At 44.4% G+C, this 21,008-nt stretch overlaps 1 protein-coding gene across 1 annotated transcript in view; it reads right to left on the minus strand.

Annotated features, from left to right (window-relative positions):
* CCDC91 (coiled-coil domain containing 91) overlaps window positions 1-21,008 on the minus strand; it is a 1,729,462-nt gene that overhangs the window by 1,419,855 nt on the left and 288,599 nt on the right. The window lies entirely within an intron of this gene.

Consider the following 21,008-nt stretch of genomic DNA (forward strand, 5'->3'; position numbering starts at 1 on the left):
TGCATTCCTAAACAAAGAACAAAATAGCTGTAGGTTTATCACCAACCGATTTTATTTTTTGCTACAGTCTATCACACCCTTATCAAAGCACATGAAAGTGTTACTGGCAAAAGCAGTGAAAACACACTAGCTACCACATTCACTGGAACTATGGAACTATAGAAATAAGTCTTTCTACAAGATGCAGTGACAGTGGAGTAGGTAATTTAAGTTTTTGGGGCTTACGGAGCATAGACTCCCATCGTTCAATTTTGTACCCTGCCAACTACAAACACAGATTCTTGGATCTGACAAAAAAAAAGAAGTTATGTACTCACCATAACATTCCATCTGAGTTGTTGTTCTTCATTTGCTTTTCAACCTGTGGATTCTCGAAACTGTCAAGGATCCAACTAGTCCGCATATCCAGCCTCTGATCTGTGCTCAAAGCTCCTCTCTTACCCATAATGCCCCTGTCTCCTTCCTCCCTTCAATCGAGTTTGCTGCCCAACTAACGTCCTCACCAGACCCAACACTTTATTTCAAACTAGACGTCTGCGTAAGCAACAAACAGGTAGGGAGTAAGAGGCAAGCAGGAGGTGACCCCATCCTCTACTTGTTAAACCACCATGCAGTCTATGCAAGGTAGGGGGAGGCGGTAGGAATGGTTGAAGACAATGAAGAACAACAATTCAGATGGAACGTTATGGTGAATACATAACTTCTTTATCTGAAGTTGTTGTCTTCATTTGATCTTCAACCTGTGGGACAGAGTTGTCAGCTACTACACACCTGGGAGGACCTCATGGAAAGATAATCTGGAGCACGGAGGAGCCAAAAGATACCCTGTTCCTAGATATGATGTCCAATTTATAATGCAAAATCAAGGTATGAGATGAAGCCCAAGTAGCCACAGAGCAAATATCATCCAACGAAACTCTGGACCAAAAGGCCCTTGAAGTAGCTATAGATCTGGTAGAATGTGCTTTCACTGACCTGGCAGGGATAACCCCTGAACAGAGTATGCTAGAATAATGCACTGGGAAATCCAGCGGGTGATGGTGACTTTAGATATTGGTTTCCCCAAAAAGAGTTTAGAGTAGGAAATGAAAAGCTGGTAAGACTTGCGAAAGGATTTAGTCCTGTGCAGATAAAAGCGTAATTGTCTGTGCACATCCATAAAGTGTAACTTATATTCTCCCTTGTTTTGAAAATTTGGGAAAAGGACTGGGAGATTAATCATTTGATTAATAATTGACTCCAAAGCTACCTTAGGGAGGAAAGATGGATTAGTACGCAAAGATACCCTGTCCTTATAAAAAATCATATAAGGAGGCTTTACCGACAATGCTTGAAGCTCTGAAACCCTCCTGGCAGAAGTAATAGCTACCAAGAAGGCCATCTTCCAGGACAGAAACTGCAGAGCCACCGAGGCTGCAGGCTCAAAAGGGGATGAAACTAAAGCTTGCAGAACTAATGTAAGATCCCATGGCGGCATTGGGTCCTTTACTGGGGGCCAAAGGAGAAAGGTGCCTTTAAGAAAGGTTTTGCAAAGGTTAGAGGATGCTAAGGAAGCCATATTATCACCTACATGAAAACTGGAAATTGCTGCAGGTTGAACCTTAACTGTAGAAGAACTGGCACCTTGCTAAAAAGCCCTATCAAAAATTCCAAAACCACCGAGACTGGAGCAGTGAAGGGATCTAGAGCACGTTGTGAAGCCCAGATTGAAAAACATTTTCATTTGTTAGAGTACACCTTTCTGGTGAAAGACTTCTGAGCCGCCACCAGAATCTTTTTGACAGGTGAAGATAAACCGGGAGTGCTGACTATCAGCAGAACTGGAGTAGTCAAGCAGTGAGCTTCAGACTGCCCAGGTCTGGATGGGAAATCCCTGATCGACGAGAAATAAGATCTGGAACTGGATCCAACGTCCATGGTGGAGCCACCAAATGAGACCACCAAGAGGGGAACCAGACTTAAGGAGGCCAGAATGGGGCAATGAGGATAACTGAGTTCTCCAGCCTGCGAGCTTTCTGAAGGAATATTGGAATCAAGGAGAGAGGACGATAAGCATACAGAAGACCGGGAGGCCAAGCATGAATCAGAGTGTCTCTGGGGGGGGGGGGGCTTCCTATGGTGGAGGTTTCAGAGCAAAGAACTTGCTGTATTTCGCATCGGAAGGAGAGGTGAAGAGATAGCAGCAAGGCTGTCCCCACTTGAGAAAGATCTGTTTCGTTACTGAAGGATTCAGAGACCACTTGTAAGGTTTCAGAATAGACCTGCTGAGGCTTGTCCACTAGAATGTTGGACCTCCCTGGAAAGTGGAAGTCGCCCACTCCCACACTCGCATGGCTTTGCGACATAGAAGGTAAGACGTGATGTACCAGACCACGGCCATATTGTCCATTTGGATAGCAAAGATGGGCATGGAGAGCCTGCAATGCTAGAAGCACTGCCCTTATCTCCAGGACATTGATATACAATTTGGTCTTGTAGGGGGAACCATGTGCCTTGGACTGTCCTTCCTGAGCAGTGCTCCAAATCCTAGCAGGGAGGCGTCCGTGGTCACTGTGGTCAAGGGGGAGGGTGGAAGAAAGAAGCGACCCCGAGTCATATCCAGCATATGAATCCACCACAGGAGGGAGTCTTTGCACACTCAAGAGATTCAAACAGGATGAGACAAAGAAAGATCTAGCATGGACCACTGAACCGCGAGAGTCCACTGCAGAATCCTCATGTGAAAACGTGTAATGGGCAAGAGACTGATCGTGGCCGCAATAGACCCCAACGCCCTTAATACCATTTTCGCTGTCTGTGACTGGGCTTGGAAAATGCAAAGGATGTGTAGCTTCAGAGACTGAATCCTGTCCATAGTAAGAAAGACTTTGGTTTGAATAGTACCCAGTTGAGCCCCAGTGAAATCTAACACTTGAACCAGGGCCAGAGACGACTTGTTGAGATTGATGGTAATGCCCAACTGCTGGGCTAAGAGAAGAAAGGAATCACTTGCTTGATTGAGCTATTGCCTGGAAGGGGCAGCGAGGAGCCAATTGTCCAGGCAGAGCAAGACCTGTGTGCCCTGGAGTGTCAAGTGAGCCGCTACCACTGCCATCACGTTGGTGAACACCCTGGGGGCTGTGGTGAGACCAAAGGGGAGTGGCTCTGAACTGATAACGATTGGCTCCCAGCCAGAAGTGAAGGAACCTCCGAGATCGCCTGTCCATTTTGATATGGTAGTACACATCCTGGAGGTCAATTGAGCACATTCAATCATACTCCTGCAGGAAGGACAGGACAGATAGAAGGGTGACCATCCAGAATTATAACTTGGCTACAGACAAGTTCTAGGTGGAGAGATCCAGGATAGGTCTTAAATCTCCCATCTTCTTTGGCACCAAAAACAACTTGGAATAAATGTCCAACCCGTACTGGTCTGGGGGGATAAGTTGGATGACTCGTTTTTCTAGAAGCTTTGCAATTTCCAGTGCAGCATCCTCCCTTTGTGCAAGCGGAATGTCCAAGAGGTGTTTGGGTGGATGGGGGGCATGATAAAGGGGATTAAATAGCCTCTGGATATAATCTGCAACACCCACCAATCTTCTGTAATGGATTCCCATGCCGTGAGGTGTAGCGAGAGGTGATCCCCGACTGCCCCCAGAAATGAGAAGCCAAGCAACTCTTCAGGGTTGCTGTGCAAGTCTGTCAGAGAAAGACTTTCGACACTTGTGATTTCTTGGACCCCCCCCCCCAGCCTCTAGGGTGACATCTATCAAATCCCGCTCTGCCCCTGGGAGAAGATGAGTCCCGAGTGTCCTGGGGAGAACTCTTGAGATTTCTGGAACCACATCTTCTTGGTCCCTCGCTGATTCCTAGAAAAGGATCGTTGAAGAGCAGAAAAGCAGATCCCGATGGCCGACAAGAGTCTTCCCATCCTTCTCACTCTGAACCAAGATACCACGTATTGACTTCCCAAAATGGGAGGAGCCATCGTACTGGGCATTCATACAAGACACCTTGAAGGGTTCCGCAACACATAGAAACATAGCCAGGTGTGACGTCTGATGGCAATGCCGGTACTGGCAGCTCTAGCAGCGCCCTCAGTCACATGGGAGAGGAGACGCATAGAGGTGTTTGCAACTGACTTAAGGGTGCCATACGAGTGGAGAACACATTCCTGTCCTCTGCTGACATGGGCCCAGGGGTCGACTCAGTGATGTCCTTCACCAAGTCTCGCTGTAGTCTAATTACATGTGCCATGTAATTTAGCACCCGTACAGAGAAGGTCGCTGAAGCGTACACCCGCTTCCTGAAAAAGTCCATCATCCTTGACTCCCAGTCAAGGGGGTGGACCATACAGCTCTCCTGAGCGAGTTCCTTCTTAGTGGCAGCTGCCACCACCATGGCATCAACTGGGGATACTTTATTCCAATATGACCTGTCTGAAGGGGAGCTCAAAACTTTGTCCAGGCGTCTGGGAATGGGCTCCACCATGTCTGGTTCCTTCCACGCCTAAAATGTAGTAAGATCCCTAAAGGATCTGAGGGAGGAGACACCCAGGAAATAGCAGGTCCTGCGCCAAATGCCTCCAGGAACACCGATTAGTCTGGGGTCAGTTTGTTCCATGATGTCCCTGAAGGAGACATCCTCAGGGAGTGACCGAGGGGGACCTTCCCCTTCCTGCAAATTGGTGTCTTCGGTGAGGGGCTCCGGTGGGGAGTCTAAGTGCCTCCTTTTGCACTTACGTTTGTGAGGGACCTCCTCAGTGGGGATCGCTGGGGAGGACTTGCCACCGTCTTCCTGTCCCAAAGACGGGGCACCCAGGGGTAGGATGGCCGGATCTGTGCCAGAAACAGAGGGAGCAAGGGCGGAGTCCAAAGAAGAGATTGTCATGGGTCTCAAAAAAATTAAGAGTGCCCTCTCCACCACGTTAAAAGCCAAAGGGGTACGGACCTCCTGAGAAAGGACCAGAGAAGGAGCTGTCCCCTCTGACCCGACAGGGGAGTCACAGCTGAACCTCCAGGCGCTGAGATACCAAGGGGAGGGCTCCACTATGACAAACTTGGAACCGACACCACCCCTACGGATCTGATGCCGAGGCTACGGCTCCGAGAACCTATTGGATCCAACCTGCTCAAGGTTATAGCTGGCATCAAGGTACAAGGTACCATCGGAGTTGGCCCCTCGACGTTGAGTGTCTTCAGATCCAAAGGATCTAACCTGGGGGTCAGATCGGAGAAGGAGTAATAGAGACAAATGCAGACTGCATGCTCCCTGCTCTGGAGGGAGAGGGGACAGGCAAGACTCCCCTCTGTATCTGGGTGTGGATGAACTTCCGCATCATCCTTTCCACCTCCACTTTGGTAAGATTACCGGTGGAGCAGGTAGAAGAGGCCACCGACACTGGCCTAGAGGGGTGGTGAGGGGAGGTCTGAGTTGGCGACTGGGTCTGGGGCTCCTCCAAGGGGAATGGAGCCAGTGAGATTCCGGCCTCAGAGCTGACTTAACTTTGGTAAGAGGGTAGGCCGAAGCAGAGCAATCTGGGGATTGCTTCTTGGGCCTATCCCCTGACTTAGATGACTTGTCTTCATCCCCAGACCTCTTGGTGGGAATTTGAGTCCCAGAGGCCGGGGCAGAGATCAGGGTAACAGCTGGGGCAGAAGGGTCCTGATTCCTGGAGGAAGAAGAGGGAAGGGGGCCCTTGAAGATAAGCTTGTTCCTCCTGTCCATCAGTGCATGGGGATGAAACCCGGCACAGATAGAACAGGAGGTCTGCAGGTGGGCTGCCCCAAGGCAAACAATGCACAGAGTGTAACCATCAGCTGGAGAGAGAGAGCTTGTGGCCACACTGAACATTTTCTGAAGCCTGGTTTGGGGGGGGGGGGGGGATCTGACATTCTCCCAACCTAAGACCCAGAACACACTCACACAGAAACACACAAGCGACAAGGAGAAAGTTAGAGAACAGGAAATTTTTGTGTTTTTTTAACCAAAGCAGAAGCATGAGAGGAGGTAGAAAGCAGAAAAGAGTAAATAAGGGTATGAGAAGAAGAATTTAACAGTAAAAGAACATTCACTTACCCACAAAAACAGCAGAGAGCATGGATCGTGATGTAGACATGAAGCACAGCAAAAGAGATCTGAAGGGAGGAAGGAGACGGGGGGGCATTATGGATCAGGGAGGAGCTTTGAGCTTGGATCAGATGCTGGATATATGCGGCAGAGTCAGATCCGTGCCAGATCCTGTAACCCACAGGTTGAAGATCAAATGAAGACAACAACTTCAAAATTTCTATTTTTTTCCTGAAAATATTATTCTGGTGTAGTGTGATCAAGATTTAGCTATTCCACAGTGCAATAATTAGTTAGATTCAAGTATATCTCTGCTTCAATGCACATCTTAAAGTTAAATTCTGTAAAAAGAAAAGACTAATCTAAGACAAATGCTTTCCATTTACGAATATTTTGAGTGCACAGTATTCACCAGCTAATGAAGTAACATCAATAGGTTAACCATTTAAAAACTATATTTAGTGGTATCCATGATATGTACCACCTTTCACTTATCAGACATAGGACACATGGACAGAGTTATTGCGCCCAACATGTGTACCATTCTTATACCTCTGTTTCACAAAGAACTATATAAATCATCCATAAACGTATGCATTCCCCTCCTTTGTCCTACCTTCTAAAGGATCCATTGTTGTTACTTATACCAGCTGTTATTACTTCATACAGCATAATACCCTGTATCACTGTCTTCAGCAGATACAGCTACTGGTCTTGGCAAGTCTACACATATGATCCTAAGACTGTCTGGCTGCTGTTTTAGTAACAACACTTTTCCAGTGCTTCCCAGGCTACTGTGGACAAACAAAACTACACATCACTGAATGTCATAGTAATTTTCACAAAGAAATAACTCTTGATACTCCCAAAAGTGTCACACTGCTGCTGACATAACCACACTTCTTTGTCCCTCCCAGAAGTATCAAGCATGCATTTCTGACCCCACTAAACGTGACATAATGTGGGTGAGAATCTTAAAGACGCAATAACAACATAGCAGCCTCAGACTAGCTCTGCTGATAGGCTGATCTGTCTGATCCTTCTGGGGGTATCAGACTGCAGCTGTTGGCACAACCACCTATTTCTGATGTCAAACTGTCAGGTTGATCTATAAGGAGTGTTAAACTGCTGCTGGCAATCTCTGATAAAACTGTCTCACTACAGCCAGGGAAATTTCACATCTCTGACCCTCTCAAAAGTGTCAGTTAATGGAACAACTATAACTCTCTAATCCTCCAGCAGTATAAGACAATTTATGGAATCCCTACATATCTCTTATCCTTTCAGAGGTATTGGCTTATGTTATGGTACAGCTAAACACCTCTGATCCTCCACGAATGCCAAGCAATGTATCACACAGCTATGCATCTCTTATCCTCTCAGAAATGTCAGTGTATAGCACAACTATGCACCTCCAATCCTACAAGACGTTACAGGCAATTATTGGATCTTCGTTGATTCCTTCCAATCTACCAGATGATTTGCTTGTTACCTAAATTCAGTGTTAGAGTTTTATCTGGGTCTTTAACTGGGTTAAGTTTGATCAGGTGTAAATTTGTTCTAAAGGAAAGGTTCCATTTCAGACAAAGTCCACTCTTAAAACCATATTCAGTTACAATGTGGTACACTGCATTTAGCCCCAAAAGACTCAGTCCTGCTTGCACTTGGCATAGTGGTCCAGTTATCTAATTATCTAATTCCCTATGTATGCGGTTTCTGAACTGTACTGCAAAAATCCAATGCAATAAAACATAGCACTACATTCAGTTTTGTAAATATGTCATAATAGTACAGAAGACCACAACTAGTAACAGTTCACAGAAGGAAAGGCCCACAAGACATTCCAGCTGCACTGCCTCTAAGTCTAAGTACTATTATGTATCATTGGGATATCCTTTATTACAGACATCCAAGATTTAGAAGAATGCTCTAGAAAGTATAGTTGTGTAAGTAAACATACTACACATAACAGTAGATGTTCTATTAGATCAGTGTAGCAATAGCCTAAGAGTTACATCCTGTCAAGAATATGACCAACTGGCCAGCTTTTCAGAACCATGACACCTCCCATGCATCCTAAATGACAGGAACATGAGCACAGCTCCACATAAAAGGCTGTTAGAGTGTCAAAACTTCAGAGTTTTCCTGTCCCAGGAAGGAAGGCAATAAGTCCTTAAAGGAAAAATGCTAAGAAAGTACAAGTACAAGAACACTAACTATATACACAGGAGTATATGCATGTATACCCTGGAAGTACATTAAAAAAAGGGAGATGGAGGTGGGTATGGCTGCTGCAACAGTGATCCATGATAACATCTACTGTTATGGTTAAGTATGCACACATAACTGTACTAAATTCATTAAACCATTTGTTTCAGTAGCCTAGTTTATTACACTGGATTACCATAACTTCATAATAGATGATGAGGAGGAGGAAGTAGATTAAGACTCCAGTAAGAATAAGAAAACACACAGCCAGCCAGTACTTCAAGGTGATCCTTGAAGGCGAACTGCCGAGGTACCAGATCGTTGGAATAAAAAAAAGCAAGTTACTGGTGAAGTACTGGCTGGCTGTGTGTTTTCTTATTTCTGACCTTGTGAGGTGTTTTTGCTAAGACTCCAGTAGCTCTTGTAGAATAATCTTAGCAAAGCCTGTTCTGGACCTGAAAAATGAATCCATTTTGTAATGTTGTGTTAAAGTATTTTTATTTAACATTTGTTTTCCAGGATAGTCCGACTGGACCACAAGTGTCCGTTTTCAGTGGAGTCCTGGGGAGAAAAGCTCCACACAGTAAACAGAGTAAAGAGTAATACATGATAACAGCATTAGGTTACAGAGTTAATATGGTAATGGCAGGTAGGAAACATGCCTTATGAGAGTTATCAATTTAGGAATACAAGTTAAAGTACAAGTTTTTGAGCATAGCACAATCATGGATCAGCATTAGTACAGTATATGTACTGGCAATAGCATACAAGTTTCTGAGCATAGCACTTTCGTGAATCAACATAGGTACGGTATATGTGCAAGCAATAGCATGGTAAGAACATATTTACAATATATACAATATATACATTGAGCGTCAGTACAGTACAATAATGTTTACAATATATATGCTGAGCATGAGTAGAGCACAATACTTGTTTTCTCCAGAAGTGAGGGGGATAGAACCTACAGCAGGGATAGGCTTCAGGGGGGTCCATTGCAGCTGCATAAATGGATGGTGTGGAGGTGTGATTTAAGGAGGTTTTTAAAAGTTGAGGCACAATTTTGTAATCTGAGGTCAGGTGGCAGGGTATTCCATGTTTTTGCAACTTCATTAGGGAAGAGAGATTCCCTGGAGCTATTTTTACATGGAATATTTTTGACCAGAGTTTTGTTACTGGAGTGTAGTTGTCTACTTGAATTATAGAAATTTAGGAGGCCAGTCAGGGCATGGGTTTTCTCTGGATAGTAAAGGATTTGGTAAGCTAGGTTACGTTGGTGGTATTCTAATAAGTTGGGGAGTTCTAGTCAGTGTAATGTGTTTAGGGAGTGGCAGTGAGATTTGGCATTTACTGCGAACCTGGCGATTTTGTTGCAACATATAGAAAATTTGTTCAGGTCAGTTTTATTGAGGTTTGTTAGCACTGGGGAGGCATAAAGTAATGTTGATAAGAGATGAGTCTTCGCTATAGTGATTCTAGCTTCAGAGATTAGTTACCTTTTGCTGTGGTAGAGGGTCCCTAGCTTTTTGATGACTTTGGAGATAGTTAGAGAAATATATTTGTTGTACTTAAGTTGCTGGTCGATTGTAAGTCCTAGTAGTTTAGCCTGGGAAGATGAGGGGTTTGTTGGTTGAGAGAATGGAGAAGGTGAGGTCATTGGTCCTTGGTGGGAGGAAAACACACTTTGTGTTTTCTTTGAGTTTAATATTGGGATTTATTGAACCAGTCTTATATCTCTGTGAAGGATTCTCAATTTTTTTGTTGGAGAAGTTGTATACTGGGTCCAGAGCAGATCAGGGTTGTGTCATCAGCGTTTTGGACTATTTCAGCTTTTGTGGTTGCTGTGTGAAGTTGGTTCGTAAACATATTAAAAAGGAGGGGGCCGAGAACTGACCCTTGTGGTACCCAAAGAGTGACTGGGGGTGGGGGGGACAGGCAGTTAAGTCATTTGACAGACTGTAGACAGTTGCTTAGGTAACTGCTGAACCAGAGCAGAGTGGGGCTGTCGATGCTGAGTTCAGAGAGGCAAGTTAAGAGTTTATTGTGGGAGACTGAATTGCATGCTTTCGATAAGTCAAGAAAGGTAGCACAGACTAGTTTGCCTTGGTTTCTGCGTGAGTTTATAGTGTTGGTGAAGTTCATCAGGGCAGTGGTAGTGCTATGGGATGGGCGAAAGCTGTGTTGAGTAGGTTGTTGGAGAGGAGGTAGGTAAGGAGTTGGTGATGGATACAACTTTCTAGAATCTTAGATAGGGGAGACAGGATTGCAATGGGTTGGTAGTTGGAGAGGCCAGAGGAGGAGGAGCTGCCTTTCTGTAGGGGAATGACAAACGAGTTTTTCCACAAATATGGAACGATGTGTTCAGTGATGCATCTATTTATTAGTAAAGAAATGGGGTAAGCTATGGCCCTGGATTCTAGTTGAAGGTATGTTGAGGGGAGATTGTCTGCAGCAAGGGTGGTAGGTTTGAGTTTTTTTAAGAGTTTTTGAATGGTTAAAACTTGCACTGGTTTGAGTGAAAAGTGGGTAGTGTTTGATTGGACTTTGGGGAGCTGTGGGGGGTTGGTGGGACCCGTGTCATTTATGAGTTAATGAATAGAGGAAGTAAAGTAGTTATTGAAACTGGTAGCTATGTCTAAGTTTGAACCTTCTAGGTTTGGTGGGGTTGTGGTAGTTTTTCCAGGTTGCAGGATTGTTGTTCACTGCAGCCCAAAATTTATGTGTGTTATTACTGTGTTTGCTTTGCAGGGAGATATAGTGATTCTGTTTGTCATTCTTAATTCGTTTTTTTGCCTTGTTTCTAAGTTCGAGAAAGGCTTGTCTAGTTGTGGGTGCTTTGTATTGGTGCAAGTTTTTCCAAGCTTTATCCCTGTCCTTAAGTAGGGCACGTGTGGTTTTCTGAAGCCAGGGGGTGGCGTTACTATGAATCCTAATGATTCTGATTGGGGCAAGATGGGTGAGGATGTTTAGAAATGTGGTGTTAAAGTATTTTGACTGCTTTGTCTAGAGGGAAGATTTTGATGGCAGACCAGTCGCACTGTCTTAAGGATTCTAAGAATTGATCTGTGGGGAATTTTTTATGGGAATGGGTTTGTAGTAGGGAAGGGAAATTGTTAGATTTGAGTTTGTGTCTAAGGATGAACATGGGATTGTAGACACTGAGAGAGTTGGGTAGTGTACCACACTGTTAGGCAGTGTTGGGCTGGTTGGAGAGGATCCAGTTTAGTATGGATTCCTTTTTGTGGATTTATCGATGCGTGTGGGTGATTGTATTAATTGGGTGAAATTATATAGGTTAATATGGTTGATGGGTGTTGGTGTATTAATTGGGTGAAATTATATAGGTTAATATGGTTGATGGGTGTTGGAGAGTAGATAGAATTCCAGTTGATGTTTATATCACCTAGTACTAATGTTTCTTGGGGGCGAGAGTGGGAAGCCCAGTGTGGTATTGACACTAGGGTGGCCAGGTTGTCACCTGGGGGTATATAGATACCGAGTAAGTTTAGCTGCTTGTGCTGGTTTAAAAGGAGTTTAGCAAATAAGGTTTCTGCATTATTGAAGTTAGGATGTTCTTTTTGTAGGAGCTGGAGTTTTAAATTAGTTTTGTAAAGTAGGGCAATACCGTCACCTATTTTGTGTATTCTGTCTGCCCTAAGAATGTTATATCCGGATCAGGTAATGGAGTTATCTTTGATATGAGGCTTAAACCATGTCTCTGTAATGAGCATTATGTCGGGGTTACATAAAGATAGTGTTTATAAAGTATATACAGAAGACCAAGTTGCTGCCTCCAGAATACGTCTAGAGCCCACTTGATTCCAGAAAGCCACAGAAAAAGCAAAGTGCTGGTAGAATGGGCCCAAACCCTGTCTGGAAGTAGCTTATTATTGTGAGCATAACAAAAATAAATATTGTGAGACAGCAGTCTCGAACTTGTCTGCTTTATATTGGTTGTCCTTTTACCTTCATAACACAGAAACAGCCAATCAGCATTCCTGAAGGACTGAGTCCTGTCCAACTAGTACCTGAGCTGCCTGTGGAGATCCAGGGTCTGAAGAATTCCTTCTCTTTTGTTTTTAGGTTCCGACAAGATGATACAGGAATTAATAAATGTTCTTAAGTAAAATTTTGAAACCACTTAGGCATAAAAGTAGGATTTGCTCCCAGATTCCCTTCTTGCTGAAGTCACAGCAATGAGTAATACACTCTCCCATATTAACAGCCTCAAATCAGCCTGATGAGCTGGTTCAAATGAAGAAGAGTTAGCTTTTCAAGTACAAAGTTAAGATCCCGAGGAGGAGCTACCTGTTTTCTAAGTGGATGAATATGTAAAACCACCCTTTCAAAACCTGAAAGACTTGGGAAGAGGAAGAAAGGGGGAGGGGGAATCCAGGGCCAGAATAGTAGATATGACTGACAGATGAATTTTGAGTAGGGTTGCCACCTTCCTTCACGGCTAAAACCGGAGCAAAGCCACGCCCCTCACGTCACCCATAACCCCGCCCACCCCAACCCCCTCTCCCGCCAACATACCTCCTATTTTGTGATGTCACGACAGCATCACTCAACGGGAACGCCCTCTTTTTCGTTCCCGCCGCCTGCTTTTGGCTGATTTACTATGCTTTTCTGTAAAAAAGCATAGTAAATCAGCCGATTTACAAACTCCGATAGTCTGTTTCCTTTTTTAAACAGAATACCGGAGTTTGTACAGTGTTTTCCGGACTACCGGAGAATCAGTTTGATTTCCTGATAGTCCGGAAAAGAAACGGAGGGGTGGCAAGCCTAATTTTGACAGAAGAGCAAGAAAGGCCAGAAGACAGTAACTCACACAAATAATCAAGAACCAGAGGCAACCAGGTCTTAAAAGGGTCCTAATTCTTGAAATTGTACCAATTAGAAAAACTTTCCCAGTTACACATATATGGTTCCCTAGTATCGGTTTCTTCAGAAAAAGGCACCTAAAAGTATCAACATTCTATCACCTAAAAGTATCAACATTCTATCATCCAGGCAATCAGTTGAAGATTTTTTCAGGTTTGGGTGTAGCAAACAATCACTGTCCTGTGTAAAGCAAATCCAGTCTGTGGGAAAGCCTGTGTTAACTGCCCTTCTCAATTTCAAAAGAAGGGAAACCACTGTTGTCTGCGTTAAAAGGTAGTAACCACTGTAATCTTTGAGCAGTTCTAGATCTTTAGAAAAATTCTGCATATCAGTGGAAAGGATGGAAAAGCATAGAGGAACATTCCCATCAGAATGAGAAAGCATCTGTCTTCCAGGCCTGTTTGCAAATAATGATTGAGAAGAATTTCTTTAACTGTCTGTTTTAAAAAGAGACAAACAGATTTACTTGAGTGGTTCTCTATAGTAGGATCAATTCCTGGACCCCCTCAGGTGCAGATTCCATTCGTGAGTGCTTGTCCTGGGACTGCTTAGCTTATCTGCTAGAATGCTTTGCTATGATATAATGTATGAAGCCTGAAGGGTGAAACTAAACCATGTTTCTTACTTCCTATAATACCAAGGTTGTTAAGGGGGTAAGATCTGGTACCACCTACACTCCCCCACCCATTTGTTTATAAACCACATCACTGTGGTGTTGTCTGTAAAAAACTTGCACAGGTCCTGGAAACTAGAGGTGATTTAAGGCTTTCAAAGCATTTATTGCTGCCACCATCTTTTTGATATTTATTTGCTTTGGTCTGTCCTGTTGAACCTTGGACTTTTTGTATCTTTTGAAACAGCCATCAATGCAAAGTCTGAAGCAATCACTGTAACAGGCTGAAAAGGAGGCAGAATGGAGAATGGGAGACCTGGAACTTGAAATAACAGCACCACTCACCATAGAACCTCCTCCCCTCCTTATAACCCCCAACCAAAGGGACTTAAGGTAATGGATGCATACCTTTCAAGTGTACAGATTTTCGCCTCACATTTTGGTCCATTTTTCATAAAATTGTGGTTTTCTGGCAAATCTTTGCAATTCATTAAAGACTGTAGTCAGAAAATAATGACATTCACGTTTCATACTTCACATTCTTCAGAAAATTATTACTAAAGCAAAATCTGTTTATTCTATCAACTTTCTAAGTTTGTAGAAGCAATATTTAAAAAATGTCCCTATTTTTGGCACTTTGTCCCCCATTATTTATGGCTTTGCCGAGGCTTCTTGCTCTGAGAGGTTTAGAGGTATGAATGGATGTTGCTGCTGAATCCAGATTGACCTGAGATACCACTTGAGTTTTCCTCATGTGAAGTCTGGCCAAGGGAATCATAAGAATCAAAGAAGCCATATATCCCAGCTCCTCTAGTGTTTGCTTGGAAAAACACAGGAATATATTTTGGTACATCTCTACTTTGTCTGGAGGAAGAAAAGCTCTTCCCAGTGTAGATTCTAGCAGACATCCAAGAAACTGTTCCATGTGAAGGGATGAAAGAGGATTTCTGTAAGTTCTCTTGAAACCCCAGACCAAGTAAAAGTTTCTGAATGGTTGTCAAGGACTCCTGATAACAGGAAAAAAGTGTCTAAATATAAGACAATCATCCAAATACGGAAAATGTGAATGCCTTGAAGTATTGTAGTAAGTAATTATTGGAGCCAGACACTTATAAACACCAATGGAGTAGAAGATGATTGAATAGGTATGACAGAGAACTGATAGTATAATCTAGATACAGAAAATCTTAAGAAATGTCTGATAGTTTTGCAAATGGGAATGTGATGGTAGGCATCTTTAAAGTCTAGCTTTGCCAAGAAAGATAGTAAAGGAATAAGAGGTAACACAGTCTGAAGGGATAACATTTTGAAATTTGGGACCCTAACAAAAAGACTGAAAAAGGAGGGCTCTAGCACAAGTCTCCCAGTTCCCTCTTTTGCTCTTTGGCACAGAAAAGTCCTTGCTAAAACTCTTCACCCATCTGGAAGGAAGGGACTAATTCCATGACACCCTGAGATAAAGTAAAGTAGAGTAAGATCTTACCATAAGTGTAGATGTTCTACTTCTCACTGTGTGCATTCTTCACAAATTGGACAGCCTGCTGAGGCTAGCTGAATGTTCTGCTAGCATTCCAAAACTTTAGCTCCTTTCAGGCACCATACATCAGATAACTGTCCTACATCTAAGGCATAGGGTACATAAGTAACGTAGGAGTGCCTAATCCTCAGAACTAAATTGCTCTAGAAGAACCAGAGCAACCCAACAGGAGAAGCAAAGACAACTGCATGGAAAGGGAAAAAATTAGGACCCCTTACCAAGAGGGAAAGCCAAAGGGAAAAACAGGGAGAAGCAGCAAGGGACAAAATACTGCAACAGTGAGAAGTATGATATCTACTATTATGGTAAGATCTTACACAAAGTACAGTTTTGTACCTACCATAAATGTAGATGTCCGATAGATATGCAACTGCAGTCATAACATGTGGGTTGTCCTGCCTCAGGCAGCCCTCGGTCGGCCGGATTCCAAAGTCTGGGTCCGGCGTCGGCTGGTGTCGCCTCCTCTCCGACGTCAGAACGGCTGGAGTATAAAGGCATTGGCCGATGCCATCTTCTTCTTCAGTGTTTCTTGCCCCAGATGCCAGGTGCCCTCCTAGGAAGGCTAAATTTGGTGAATGGATAAAGAATTCCAGACATGCACAACAGTAATAAACAGATACACCATAGAGATACCCCCAGCTAGTAGGAATAGGGGTTGTGGACCCATAAAGAAGGTTGCAGAGGGGTAGGAGGGTGGGCGAATCTGACTGCAGTTGCATATCTATCGGACATCTACATTTATGGTAGGTACAAAACTGTACTATGTCCTTCAAGAATGCAACTGCAGTCATAACATATGGGTTGAATACCATAGCCAAGCTGGGGGTGGTTGGAACTAAGAAAGCGATGGTGTAGCTAAAATGCCCTGCAGGACTGCCGAAGCAAAGCCTGCTCAGGATCTGGAGTATAAAGGCAGGTTGTAGTGCTTGGTAAATGTATGCATGGAGCTCCATGTAGCAGCATCTAGAATGTGTTTTGTAGCCACTCTTCTTAGGAAAGCTGTGGATGTGGCTATAGCTCTGGTGGAGTGTGGCCTAATATTGGCTGTCACACCTTTTCCATGAAAGGAATAGCAGAATCTGATGCAGTGTCCAATCCATTTGGAAATTGTTTGTTTGGAGATTGCTTTTCCTTGTACTCCAGCAGCATAGGCTACAAGCAGTTGGTCAGACTTTCTGGTGGCCTTAGTTCTGTCCAAGTAGTAGCATAGTTGCCTGTGTATGTCCAAAGTATGCAGCAGTGCTTCCCCCCTGTTTTGAGGATTGGGGAAGATAGTAGGCAGGTGAATGGCTTGATTTAGAGACACCCTGGAAATTACTTTTGGCATGAATGAAGGATTGGTTCTTAGAGAGACTCTGTCCTGATGAAAAATTAGAAAAGGAGGTACTGCCATGAGTGCCTGTATCTCCGAGACTCTTCTTGCTGATGTGATTGCCAATAGGAAAACCGTTTTCCATGAGAGAAATTGCATTTCTGAAGTTGCTGCTGGTTCAAAGGGAGGAAGAGTTAATTTTTCCAAGACGAAGTTGAGGTCCCATGCAGGTACTGGCGGTTTCCTGGGAGGTTTGATATTCTTTATCCCCTTAGGAACTGTCTTAGCAAAGGATGTGAAAACACAGGTGGATCACAATTGTATTTTGCTGAGATTGCTGAGGCATGAATCTTTATGGAAGAATATGAGAGACCAGTATGAAACATTTCTGCCAAGTATTCCAATATCTGAGGTATACTCAATATTGTTGTATCCTGACCCCTGCTAGCATTCCAGATGATGAATCTCTTCCACTTGGCTGAGTTAGTTTTTCTGGTGGAAGGTCTGCGTGCTTCCAGTAAGATCTCTTGAACTTTTTTGGAAAGAGAGATATCGGAAGGAGTTATGGTAACCTCCAGGCTGTCAGATGCAATGTTTTCAGGTTTTGATGAACCGTCCTGTAATTGTGTTGTGTTAGAAGCAGAGGCCATAGGGGCAGAGGCCACGGTTTGGTCCGAGTTATGCTCAACAGCAGTGGGTACCAGTGCTGCCTTGGCCAGTCTGGAGCTATCAAAATGCCTGTTGGTTGTTCTGCTTTGATCTTCAGTATCACCTGGGTCAGCAGTGGTAGAGGAGGGAATACATAAATTGTTAGGGACTTCCAGCTGAAGGAGAGAGCATCCGTTTTCCAGGCTAGAGGATGGTGAGTTCTTGTACAGAACTTTTCCAGGTGATGATTCATGTGAGAAGCAAAGAGATCTATGTCCGGTCTTCCCCATGTCCTTGTTATTTGTGAGAAAATGTGAGGATGCAGCATCCATTCGTGTGGACCCAAGAAATTTCTGCTCAGCTTGTCCGCCAGTACATTGTCCTTGCCTGGCACAAACTGGGATTGCAGATGTATCTTCAGACTTAGGGATTTTTCCCAGAGAATCACTGTTAGTCTGCAGAGGGGATAAGAATGAGTGCCTCCCTGCTTGTTTATATACCACATAACAGTGGTGTTGTCTGTCCTTATTAGCAAATGTCCTTGTTGAAGTGATTTTTCAAAAGTCTCGATTGCATGTATCACTGCCAACATCTCTTTTTGGTTTATGTGCAGATGCCTTTCCCTTGGTGTCCAATGACCTTGAATGCATCTGCCCTCCATGTGCGCCCCACATCCATGGTCTGAGGCATCTGTTGTAATCATTTGACCTGCTTGAGGTCTGTTGAAAGACATGCCTTTGTTTAACTGACTTGCTTGAGCCCACCACAAAAATTCTCTTTGCAGACATGGAATGAGTGGGATTACGTCCTCTATGCTTTGGCTGTGTTGGGACCATAAGCTTTTTAAGTACCATTGCAGCTTTCTCATATGAAGTCTTGCCAAAGGTATCAGAAGAATGCAAGATGCCATGAACCCCAGGGCCTGCAGGATTTTCCTTGCAGTCAGCTGGGAGAGCTTTGCTAGGCCTTTGAAGCACTCTGGTAACTGCTGTTGTTTTTCCTCTGTGAGATAAGCCATCTGTGTTTTTGTGTCCAGTTTGGCTCCTAGGAAAATAATCTGTTGGGATGGCAGAAGTCTTGATTTCTGAATGCTGACTGTGTATCCCAAGGCCTGTAGTAATTGAATGACATAGTCCAAGTTTGCTATCAAGGTTTGCTTGTTGTCTGCTTGTATGCGGCAGTCGTCCAGGTAGGGGTATATTTGAATCCCCTGGAGTCTGCAGTGTGCCACTACTGATGCCAGGCATTTCGTGAACACTCTGGGCGCAGTAGATAAGCCAAACGGCAATGCTGAGAATTGATAATGCTCTGTCCCTGCAAGAAATCTGAGGTATCTTCTGCAGCTTTGTCTGATTGGGACATGCAGGTATGCCTCCTTGAGGTCCAGAGTGACCAGCCAAGACCCCTTACCCAGCATGGGAAGGAGTTGCTGCAACGTCAGCATTTTGAACTTTGGCACAATTAGATAAGTATTTAGAGTAGACAAGTCCAGTATAGGTCTCCATTTGTTTTCCTTTCTTGGAACAAGGAACAGTCTTGAATAAAATCCCTGGCCTTGTTCCTGTGGAGGGACCTTTTCTATTGCTTTTATATTTAACAGCTTTGAAACTTGAATGAGTGCCTCTGCCCTTTGATGAAGTGGCAGGTTTGGCATGCCTTGTTTTATTGGTAAAGTATGGAAGTGGAATCTGTAACCTTTGTCTATTAAATCCAGAATCCAGTTGTCCTTGGTTAAGATATGCCAGTTTTTTGAGAATAAGGATAATTTTCCGCCCAAAGGTGCTTCTCTTTGAGTCTTTGTAGACGGTATGAAAGTCAAGTCATTGTGGTTGTCCTTGTGGTGCAGCTGGACTGCCTGTGCCACTTCTTTGATTTGGTGGTTGCCATTGGCGGCCCCTGTAGGAGCCTCGGTATTGCCCTCTACCTCGGGCACGCCTGTTTTTTCCCCTTTGAAACTTGTCAGTGTCTGGAAAGGACCAATTCTTTGAAGGCCAATTCCTGCTGAATCTGGGTGGCTGAACCTGGAGGAAATCTTTGACTGTCTGTACTGATTTAGCTTTTTCCTCAATGGACTTCAACACATCTTGTGCATTAGCACCAAAAAGCTTCTGTTTTTCCAGAGGTGCATCAAGTAACTTTACTTTAACATGGTCTGGCAGTGGCTGTTCTTTTAACCAAGCATGTCTATGTATAACAGCCCCAGTCATAGCTGCCCTACATGAAGCCTCCAATGCATCATAACCACACTGAAGAAAATGATTGCTAACCTGCTGAGTGTTATGTACTAGATCCTGCAATGCCATTCTATCTATAGGCTCAGGAGAGGCTAGCTTTTTCTGTAAATCATCCAGTAAAAAATCCTGGTACTGAAACATATGAAAAAGGCAGTTAAGTGACCTCATGGCCAAGGTGGTAGAGGTATAAACTTTTTTACCCCATCTCTCCAGGGACCTAGCTTCCCTATCCGCTGGCAGTGGATTCTTGGCTGTGGAAGTAGCCACTCCCTTGGGGCCCTGTGAAATAGTTTCTAGATCCACAGAATGGGCCTTAAAGAGATGTTTGTGGGTGTCAGGGACCCTATAATATATGTCTGGCTTGACAGGAGCAGGAGGGAGAGAATCAGGGTTAGCACTGGAGTCGGAGAAAACATCATCCAGGACATCCATAAATGGAGGGATAGCTAAAAACCTGTGCTGGGGTAGCTTGAGGAAGGTACGTAGCCTTTTTCTGGAATCAGAGAATTCCTGACCCTGCCATTTAAAATGCTCCCTCATAGAGTGTAGGACTTCACCAAACGAAAAATCCTCTGGAGGAGAGGCAGAGGGAATTGATTCCTCAGCATCAGAGTCCTCATATGCCTGGAAGGATTCTTCTTGGGTATCTGAAGGCTCAGAATCCCCAGAGGCTTCATCTGAAGAGAAGTTGTCGGCCTGCTCAGTTCTGGGCCTTTTATCTGCAGGAGGCTGAGAACCTCTGTCTGGATGAGGCTGAGACCCCCTGATAAGAGAAATAAGATCTGCAGCAAGAGACATGATCTGTTTATCAGAAGAAGGGGCCTGGGCAGTAGGTTTAGGATGGGCCTTGGCCTGGCTGGTGGCCTTAGCACGTGCAAAGGCCTTGATGGACATGGATACAGGAGGCCTAGCTGCCCCACGTGCAGGAGTAACCTTGTCCACAGGAATGGTGTCGGGTAGATCCAGAACTTCGGTTACTGGAGGAAAGTCAACAACCGGCACCGGTGTAGACTCCGAGACCGAAGGACGAGTTAACGCTGTGTCGTCAGCCTGGAGCGGTTGGATTACCGCTTCTGAAGGGACCGAAGCACTCACGGAGGGTTTAGGAGGAGTATCGGTGGAGGACGCGGGCCGAGGATGTCGGTCCCGGTCCTTTCGTTTTTTGGAAGATTGAGTAGTCGGTTGTTCTGACGGCACGATATAAGCGAAAGATTCGCCGAAAAAGTCTTCGGCAAATTCTGCCCGGCGCCTGAGAGTGCGCTTATTAAAGCAAGCACAGGCCGAGACGTCGTGGTCTGGGCCCAGGCAAGGTAGGCAATAAGAATGGAAGTCCTTATGAGGCATTTGTTTACCACAAGACAAACAATTATTAACTTTCTCAATTTGTTCTGACATCGGCTGAGGCAAGAAAAAATGTTCCCCAACGGGGTACTTAGCTTTTAGATGACTTCGGTACTGAAAACACAGGAGCTGACCAACCGGCACTTGCGAACTGCTTCTGCTTCAGGCACCACGCGGCAA

Source organism: Protopterus annectens, chromosome 11.part0 (assembly GCF_019279795.1).
Source record: "Protopterus annectens isolate FY-2018-M chromosome 11.part0, PAN1.0, whole genome shotgun sequence".
Lineage (NCBI taxonomy): Eukaryota > Metazoa > Chordata > Ceratodontiformes > Protopteridae > Protopterus > Protopterus annectens.